The sequence below is a fragment of the Aegilops tauschii genome, chromosome 1 (assembly GCF_002575655.3).
Source record: "Aegilops tauschii subsp. strangulata cultivar AL8/78 chromosome 1, Aet v6.0, whole genome shotgun sequence".
NCBI lineage: Eukaryota > Viridiplantae > Streptophyta > Magnoliopsida > Poales > Poaceae > Aegilops > Aegilops tauschii.
Window position 1 is genome coordinate 241217521 of NC_053035.3, and position 9686 is coordinate 241227206.

At 43.3% G+C, this 9686-nt stretch overlaps 1 long non-coding RNA gene across 1 annotated transcript; it reads left to right on the forward strand.

Annotated features, from left to right (window-relative positions):
- The first annotated feature begins 735 nt into the window (after window positions 1–735).
- On the forward strand, window positions 736–8852 carry LOC109737688 (uncharacterized). The gene is made up of 7 exons (XR_012205841.1): window positions 736–1012; window positions 4428–4495; window positions 4634–4897; window positions 5165–5263; window positions 7594–7664; window positions 7746–8406; window positions 8482–8852. It is a non-coding gene; the product is annotated as an uncharacterized lncRNA (long non-coding RNA).
- Window positions 8853–9686: the final 834 nt, after the last annotated feature.

Genomic DNA, 9686 nt, shown 5'->3' on the forward strand with positions numbered 1-9686 from the left:
CCGCCGAGCTCTTGGAGAAGGCGGTGTCGAAATCCGCTCTGAACAGCTCGTATATCGCCTTGGTCTCGGGTGAAATTTTTTCCATGGCTTCGGCGCGGCGGCGGACGGCGAGCCTGGTGTGACGCCGGTGGACGGGGAGGTCCAGGGTGGTGGAGAGGAATGGCTCTGATACCAGATTGTGAGGTCTCAATCCCGAATTGCATTCACCATGGCCGAATTTGAGTTACAAGGAATGGGGATCGAGGGAGAGGAGGAAGAATTACTGGCTCACGCCATCTACCAGTTACAAACTAGCCAATCGCCAGCCAGCACCTATCCTCGCTGTCGTCCTGAGTATAAGTAGCAGAGGGGTTTAGGCCCATTCAGGCCCAGCTAGCCGAGCGGGCACGCGAGGCTGCCTCTTGGGCCGACCATTGCTTTGAATCTCGACTTGGCGCCCATCTTGATCGCTGACAGAGAACCAGCGAACGACACAGAATCGATCTACCATGTTGTCAGCTTGGGAAGCTGTCAACAAAAATATTACAATCAATGACAACACATGATCGATCCAGAAAACAGCAAGGAGGAAGAACGTTCAGAGAGACGAGAAGCGAGAATAGTTCTCGCGCTCAATCCAGCCGACCCACACAATCGTCTGTCACCGGGCCGCCTGTAAAACCACGCTTCCGGGCCGTGATGAGCTAGAGTCCCAGCCTGTTCGGCCCGTGCAGCTAGAAAACCACTTACCATTATCTAAAAAATAAATCAGGGCGTACCAGTGGCACGCTGCAACTCTCCCGGCGCGCGGCCGGCGAGGGCCTTGCATCGGCGGCGAAGGGGAGCGAGAAGGAGGCCGCGCGCTTCTTCTCGTTCCTCCCTCACCGGCGGCGGCCATCCCATTCGAGGCGGCTCGATCTGGTTCGGTTCGGTTCGGTGGAGACCACCCCTCGTCCATCCCGCGCTGCCGCTCACTAGCCACCAACCAGGCAGTGGCCGTCGCCGTCGCCCATTGCCATTACCGGCTAGCCTGGTAATTTCTGATGCAACCCTTCCCTCAGCTTTTCTCCCTCCGCACAGTGCTCGCTTCTCTCACATTGTTCCGCTGAATTGATATCGCTGCAGTTCGCTGTTGCTCTAGGTATACGATCAGGCTGGCTGTCTGTTACGGTACCGTTGATCCCCTTATCAACATTGTCCTCTTGTTGATCGATTCCCTTATTTCAGTTGTTATAAATATTGATGACTACCTATGTAGCAGTGGTCTTTGAGCTCCTCGCAGCAATTATTGTCACTTGTGCCTATGTTGTTTGATCATTGATTTATCTTAACAGCTTAAAACTATAACAGTGAATCCAACCGGCAAATCAATACATAAGATCTTGAATAGTTTGCACAACTTTTTTTATTTTATGACTCACCGCAAATTATTTCCTTTGTCTTTATAACCATACGTCTTTGTGAAGTCTGAAATGTTCTGGTAAATCTTTCAATAATAATAAAGCACGGGTTGAGTCTCTCGGGTTCACCGTCACAATACGCTTCTTCCCGTGAGTTTACGCTTTCACTTTGAATTGAAAACATATATGCGAGGTGGTACTAATTCGCACGTCGCCTTCCGCTGCTGTACCAACCAAACCCGGTACGTATCAACCAGCTCGCATGGGCCTCAGCCCATCAAACAAATTCAGCAAACTGTGGACCGTGCAGGCTGACGAGAGGACGCAAAAAAAATTTCGGCGAAACTCGCGAACGGGGCATCCAACTGAGCTAACCCATGATTCTGTGCAAAGGAGAATTTGATTACCTATTTTATATCCCACATCGCTCCCTTACGAACAGATAAACCAATTTAAATACGGCTGCAAGTTAAAATCAATAAGCCAACTGGGACCAACAGGCAAGTGTGGGCAGAGGAATTAAAACTGAGGGGAAAGATGGATGGATCAATCCGACCAGTCGAAAGAATCGACCCATGTGGAGCAAAGCACGCGTTGGGAATAGCTGGAGCGAGGCTGGCGCTGGTCGCCGGCAGGAGGGGGAAGCAGAGGAGTGGGAATTTAGAGGGCGGCGGCGTCCTGGTCGCCGGCAGGGGTAACAGAGGAGAGGAGTGGCGCGTGGGGCCCCGTCAACGGCAAAGGGTGGCGGTGCCATGGTGCTGGTCGCCGGCGGGAGGAAGCAGAGGCGAGGCGCACCGCGCGGGGCTCCCGCTCCTCTCTGTGTGCGTGTGTGGCCGCGCTGGGGATTGGGAGGGACTGCAGAGGAGTTGGGATCGGGGGGATAGATGCGGCTGGGCCTTAGTGGGCCGGTTGGCCCAGCTTGGCTCGCTCTCTCTTTCCCATTTTCTCTCTTTTGCCATTTACAGAAATTAGTAATAATGATGGAAAAAGAAATGGCTAGGGTGTGTGGAAATATATGAAACTTTTCCTGTGGTGTCCATGATTTATACTTAGCCCCAGACAAGAAGTTTCACATAAATTGGTAAGTTAAATTCAAACTCATTAGAATTTATATCAAATGGGTTTGAATTAGGTCTAGGCTTTAGGATTGTGCAAAAAACATGAGATTTTTGGTGGAGTGTGATAAAATAATTTTGGACAAAGTTTTGGGGGCCAAACTGCAAGGCATTTTGGAGAAGGTTGGAATGGAAATTGGAAAAGCAATTAAATAAAATACAAGGAAAGCTCAAATGATTTTATGAAAATCTTCATAGTCATGGTTATTGAGTTAGGGCCGTGCGGTATTTTCTTCTTCCATTGCAACGCACGGGCTCTTTTGCTAGTATGATATCTATTTCAGTGTTTTTGCCTTTAGCATGGACACTTGAAAATATGTGGAGGAAAGTAGGGGAAATGACCGACACTACTGGAAGAATTCTTCTTTGTATCATATATTATCTTGCCCTGTCACAGCATGTAACAAGTATTGGCACAATCAAGCTGGATACTGGACAATTCAAGATTTCAAATGGTCCTGATTGCCTCCAAGAAACAGCAAGAGGAAGCACTGACTAACAAGTAACATGCTGCAATATCATCTGAACCAAAGGTTATGGCATTGATGCTGGACGCCTTCAGTTGTCATGGAAGCTTTGTTTGTAAGCCATCTCCGTGTAACTTAATAAGGGCCTAGATGACAGCTTGGAACCTGGGACAAACATATAGATATAACCTCGTCCAATATGTGGCAGTTAGTTTGCAAGTGAGTTAACAGAAGGATTGTGGCAAATTAAATTTGTGAATAATCGCATTTACAATACATTGAACAAAGTTCTAGCCCTGTTGTTTGTCCATGTATTTTTGTTCTGTTTATTAGTCCTTTTTTAGCCTTGTTTTTGTGTACTGGTCCATTGGCCACTCCTTCAGTGGAATCGCAGCAGTTCTCCTTCTGTCTTTCAAAAAACACTAGGACAATGCCCGTGCGTTGCAACGGGATATAGTTATTCTAGTGATTTATCTGCCCATATTAATGCGATGGTGTAAATAAATGTTTATCAAATCCTGCCTGTGATTTTTGATGACAAGTTTGGTAAGAATATTAAATTGGAATTGGTTCAGAAGGTAAGTAGATTAAGGTGATTGATTGTCATACGGGGAAGGTTAGACGAAGGGGTGGTGGGAACAAAAATGAAACATGGAACCTTGCATTCTTTTTAAGTAGTAGAGATAAAAAAATATGTTGAACACAAGCAGTCTGCTACTCAAGTTTTCCTGGGGTTTTTGCTTCCTTGTTGCATCGCCAAACTTTCGTCCAACCCAGTATCCTTTGCTCCTCTACGATGGCTGCTTCTCCAGTAGGATAAGCACTTGTGTTTGAGTTGTCCGGTTTTTTTGCCTGTAATTTATCTCAGGTGTCAATTAATGTAAGATGACTTAGAGTTCTGCAGCTGCCATACAACATCTTTGTTTGGGTAGGTTCTAATGCTGAAGTTAATAAATCTTTGTTTGGGCCGGTAACTTAAGCTTCTGTGCTGAACTTAATAAATCTTTGTTTTGGCTGGTAATTTGAGCTTCTGTGCTGAACTTAATAAAGCTTTGTTGGCAAATTTTAGCATGCTCCCTCTTACCTCCTTTTTTACATGAGAGGTAAGAGTACATAATAGATCTGAGCCATTGATTTGATTAACTAGTGGTCTGATTAACTCTTACCTTCTTACCTCTTATGTGAAAAGAGGGGGTAAGAGGGAGCATGTTAAAATTACTCATCTTTGTTTCGGCTGATAACTTAAGCTTTTATGCTGAACTTACAAAATGACTTTTCATCAGTTAAAAAGAATAAAAGCAAAGGAGTCAGGAGCTTTTTAGAAGTGACAATTACTTGGCACGGCTGAATGCTAGAAACTGTGTTCCATGAAGGGTTGATTGGGAATATGTTTTTTTCTGCCATGCAGTACAATCCTTAGTTTGTCTTTTGCTGATCTTCGTTTTTTCTTGAATTCTTAAATATAGTGACAGCCTCTGCATATACTCTGCTGAGTACTAGCAACTCTTTCCAAGACAGTGATTAAGACATCGATGTAAGTGAATAATTATTTTGTTTTTGAACAATCTTACATCCATCACGTCCAGCTTGCACCGTACCATTTCCAACATTATTTATGTCAGTAGTCAAACTGTTATAAGATATGTAAGGTTTGTTTCATTATTTTGTAAAGGACCTTAGGAAGGCATTGGTGTATTTGCAAGTTAAGTTGAATGAAGCAATGATAATTTATTTGGAGGATCAATCCAGGTGAGCATGATTGAAAGGGTCGGCTATATCGACGTGACATATGTGCAACATAAGATAAGGATACCAAACTCAAGCACTATATGAGTACGATTTTTTGTATCCATTGATTTCGTGTTTAGACAGCTTAAATACGGAACCTGCTATCATTGAGATGTAATACCACTTATGTCATCAAGCAGTATCCTGGGTACGTACTGAGTCTATTCACTGTCCTCTCTACACTAAATAGAGTATAATGTTGCTGAATTATCCGTCTCTCGAGCTTCTCAGTGTCAGACATCAAGTATAAAAATTCTGTATGCACTAGCTAGACTGACAGATGTTCGTAATGATCTCATGAGGATTTATGCTTATGATGTGATGATCTGTTTGGAATCTGGACTGCATCCTTTCTATTTCATCTGTTATCATGAAGTCTATACTCCAGTGACTTCTGTCCAAATGTTTATTTCAGGTGAAAGAATCTTACACTGACATCTGCTATTTGGGTAGCTGCTTGGCTCGTATGAGCACTGATGCATATCAACCCACGAGCTATGTGAGGCCCAGCTTGGTGAGAATCTTCCTATTTTGAGCTATGCGGTGATGATCTAAATGTTTCCTTTAATAGCCAATAGGTGAGATCAAAGATTTCTCATCTAACATCTAGTTTATATTATCTCCATGAAAGTTCTGGCAATCGTAAGTATGGTCTGTGAAAATGACCCCTCAAAGGCCAACCCACTCGTATGGCTGGAAAGATGAAAGAATTTTTATGTTGATATGTTCCTGTCAGTCAACAGTAAGGTTGCCATATTTATATGGCATCAGGATTCTTTATCTCGGTATTTACTGTAGTGTGCAATGCCCTTGTGGACTCCAAAGCCACTCCTGTAGTTATCTAATCAATCAACTGGCCCGCTAGCCCAAATACCTTTGTTATATTTTGCAGTACGATATAAATATAATGGTACACCTCAGATTGGACTGACAACGAGAGGTGGTGTAGATGGACATCAGTGAAATGATAAAACATGTCCCTTTCAAAAGAACTTAGACTCCACCAATATGGAATATTTATCTTTAACGTCAGCTGTGGACATACTGAGCTCCAGTCCTGCATGCAGTACGCGGTACGGGATGCTCATTAAAGGTCTCCCCATCTTACAATTGTGATGCAATTTCAGCATCTATATATGATTTTTCTTGGACTTCTTTATCATGCAAAATAGATGACTCAACTTTAGTACAAAGTTAGTACAAAGTTGGGTCATCTATTTTGGAACGGAGGGAGTAGTTCGGTTCCTGTTCATAACAAGGCTAGTTAGTGCATGCAATAATTCACACAAGCTTGCGATCTGATTCCCTCACGAATTGCTTTACTAACAGTGGAGATATTGGTGTGCCATACACAATGCTTATAATAAAGCACTGTTCAATGCAGAAGTCTAGGGTACAAAGGAGGTGGGTAATGGGAAGAGGGGTCCCATAGCAATGTTAACCATGAGAGATGGGTTGGTTATTGAGGCCATGTGCAACGGGAGGGCACAAGTGGGGAACAGGGATTGCACGGGATAACATGGGAGCCATGTCTCTCCATGTTGCCTAGTGTGTATTTGTGTATAGCTTTCATTCTTGGCTGGACTCCTCTGGCAAGGGAATAGCCACCACCAACTCATAATTCCCCGCACTTCGGCTTTACCCTTTTCCTACCTCTAGTAGCAACCAGATGAAATAGAAGCTTTACTATTTGCCCCCTTTTCCATTTTACTTTTGCGGATCCCATTCCAACTGGTGGTCATCCTTGCGGCGATGTGCAAGAGAATTTTTTCTGAGGATGGTGTGTAAGAGAATTCGTTCTTTCGGACGTGATGCTTTGTTGAGTTAGGGTTTTCGACAAAGTGAACAAAATCGATTCCTTGAAAGCTACCAAGTAGTTAGATGTCTCAGCTTCCAGCTCGAAGTATTTCGGCATCTCGTCATCTATTGTTGCCTACTGAACCTAGATGAGTTGCAGGGCAGGGCCTTGCATGCTATGGTCATGGATGGATGATTGTGCATGCCGCCAGAAAGTTTTACTCACGGTGTATAGTTATAGAGCGAAGGCGCAAGCTGCACCCGGCTTTATTTTTTTGATTAATAAAGCCCATAACGGGAACCATGAACATAGACTTACAAAACTGAAAAAAAAAACAAAGACTGGGGAGCACCATTAAGATGAAATGCATGTCAGAGAGAGAGCTGCTTCCTATGCACCAGAGCTTCAGTGCGCTCGCTGAATCATGAGACAAGACAACCTGAGCAGGCACACCAGCAATTTTCACCTCACTTCACTTGTAACTAAGCAATTATGGTGAAACAGACTTCCGATTGGCAGTTTTCTGGTGTGTGGCTTTCCACTGCCCTGTAATAACAATAACACTCGAGTATGATAGCTTTAGGTGATTGTACCTTTTGCGGAACAAACTTCGGGGAGAAATATTTGCTGTAACCATGATGTGCAACAGTACAAGTAAAATGTTGGCACTTTAACCAAACGAGAAGGAAGCTGGGCCTGTCTTTATATCACTGGAAAAAATAGCGCGCTATAGCGTCGCTAATAGCACCCTATAGCGTATTGAGAATTGCCTCGCTAAATATATCAGTGTACAACATCTTGCTAATAGCACGCTATAGCGCAATATAGCACGCTGATAGCATATTTTGAGGTCGCCGCTATTTTGCTATAGCGCGCTATTTTTTTCATTGCTTTATATGGGTGTGGCCAATTTTTGCCACCGTGAGGTCTGAGATGGCGAAGACAAGAACATTTTGGCGATTAAAAGCCGATTTGTCAGTTGGGACTTGGGATATTGGTTTGGTCCAGCTCATATGTACTTTCATCTGTTTTTGGTTATATTCCAGCCCAGTGCCAGCTCTTCAGTTGCCTCGTTGTCGAGCGTCAACAATCTTGCGTGAGTCATAGAAATCCCAAGGTATGTTGTGCCAAAACATTTCTACACACAATTCCTATTTTTCTGTCGCATCCACTATTTTAATTTTTAACCCATTTGCAGGCGGTGTACATTTGCGTATGGAAGTCCAATCTGATTGTTCAAGAAACCTGTGTTATTATGGCGTTCATGTGTACACACACAGGGGCAACCAAATTGGCTGGCCCTCTTTCATTGTGGCCGTTGAAGTATTGTTGTCAACAGTTGGTCCTAACTTCACTTGTTGGGTAGGCGCTGGCTCAAAAGGTTAATGGAGTACACCAATATAACTTTGTACAGATGCACACCGCACAATTGGTTATGGAGTGTCAACAGTTGGCAAAGATTAACACGCCAAGCCAATGACAGCTCCCGTCCTGGACGCTAACAGTCTTGGATTTTTGTCGCAACAGAAAATGGTCCTGCTCCCAGCCCAGCCATAATCAGGATAGAGCCAGTTCATGCTTTCCTCTCAAGAAAGAAGCTTCCTTTTCTCCTCAGACATGGCCAGGCTAATCCGCTGTAAATGACTGGGGTACTACATGCAGTGCAGGCGTTAGGAGCGGAGCGGTTGGTTGATCCGCGGTTTGGTTTGGCATTTGTCCAAGACAGGGAAGGGAATCCAAATCCAGGCTCTGATCTGCTGGGATCGATGCTGTTTCTTCAGGGGCAAGTGATCGAAGCCCGTCCGTCATGATTTTTTACCAGCTTCAGAGTCACGCCTTGGCATGTGATCTGATCGGAGGTATGCAAGATTTGTGGCTGATCATCTTGTGGTCCAGATGCACAAGCTAACTGGATTTGTGGTTTATCTTGCAAGGAACGATGGGTCTAGTATTGAATTAGTTGCTTCCAAGTTTGAAAACGACAAAGGTAAAAAAAGATGGAGAGAAAGATGTTTAGATCGTCTCCAGCACAGCGGGACCATGAGAGATGATTCTTCGCTGGACCATAATCTCGTAATGATACCTTACATCGCTACGCTAGGAGTCACTTTAATATCCATCTATACACCTCTCTGTTAACTTAATTTGCTTTTCCCAATGTATTAACTTAGTTAATTATGAACTGTGATATTGTAATTCACACGACCTCTCAGTATGCCCATTATTAAAGTAATACCCCTCTGTAATTTCTTATAAGACATTTTTAGAGTCCATGACACTGTCAAAAAACTATTGAATTCAGTCACCGGCCAGCTGCTCCAAAAGTTCGAACTGATGGAAAGAGGTGGACAATATATTTCAACAAAACCGTTTTGTATTAAGTTACAGAGTGGGTACTATATGCGAGACGGTACCGTTGTGTTGAACTGTCGGAACAGGTTTACTATACTGTACCCTTTTTGATTGAAAAGTACTCATATCTGATGTTCTACATAGTTTAACCTTTTCGTTAATAAAATTCCCAAGTACCCCTGCGGCAGAGCCTTTAAAAGGTAAATCGATATGTTCGTCATGAATGCTTTTTCTGGGTACTTCCTTGGTGCATGCATGCACAACTAAACTAAGCTAGTCTTGCAGCGACACCACAGAATACGACACACACAGCCCCCCAACGTCGAAAGCAGCATTTTTCTTATTCTTAAAATATAATTATTACCATCCTCATTATTTATCTGTTTCAACCGTGCTTCACTGGAAAAGGTAGTTGGAATCGTCCTAACTTCCCAGAGGTTTGCCCCGAAATACCCAGTGGGTCTCGAGTCCTAATGGACCTGAAATGGAAAAATATATTTAGAAATTGCAAAAAGACTAAAAACATTCTGATTTTTTTTGGAATTAAACATTATCAGGTCTTACACTCAGTTTCATAGAGGAATAGCTTTGACCGACTCCAAGGCCAAGAAAACAAAATTGCGTGTAAACAAAAAATCTGAACAATAACTTTTATAGTGTCAATTTTGTTTTTCTTTCATCTAGAATACAATGAAAGTCACTCCGTCGCGAAACTTTTCATATGAGTGTAATACCTGATCATATTTGATTCTACAAAAATTAGGAATTTTTTCTTTTCCAACAATTT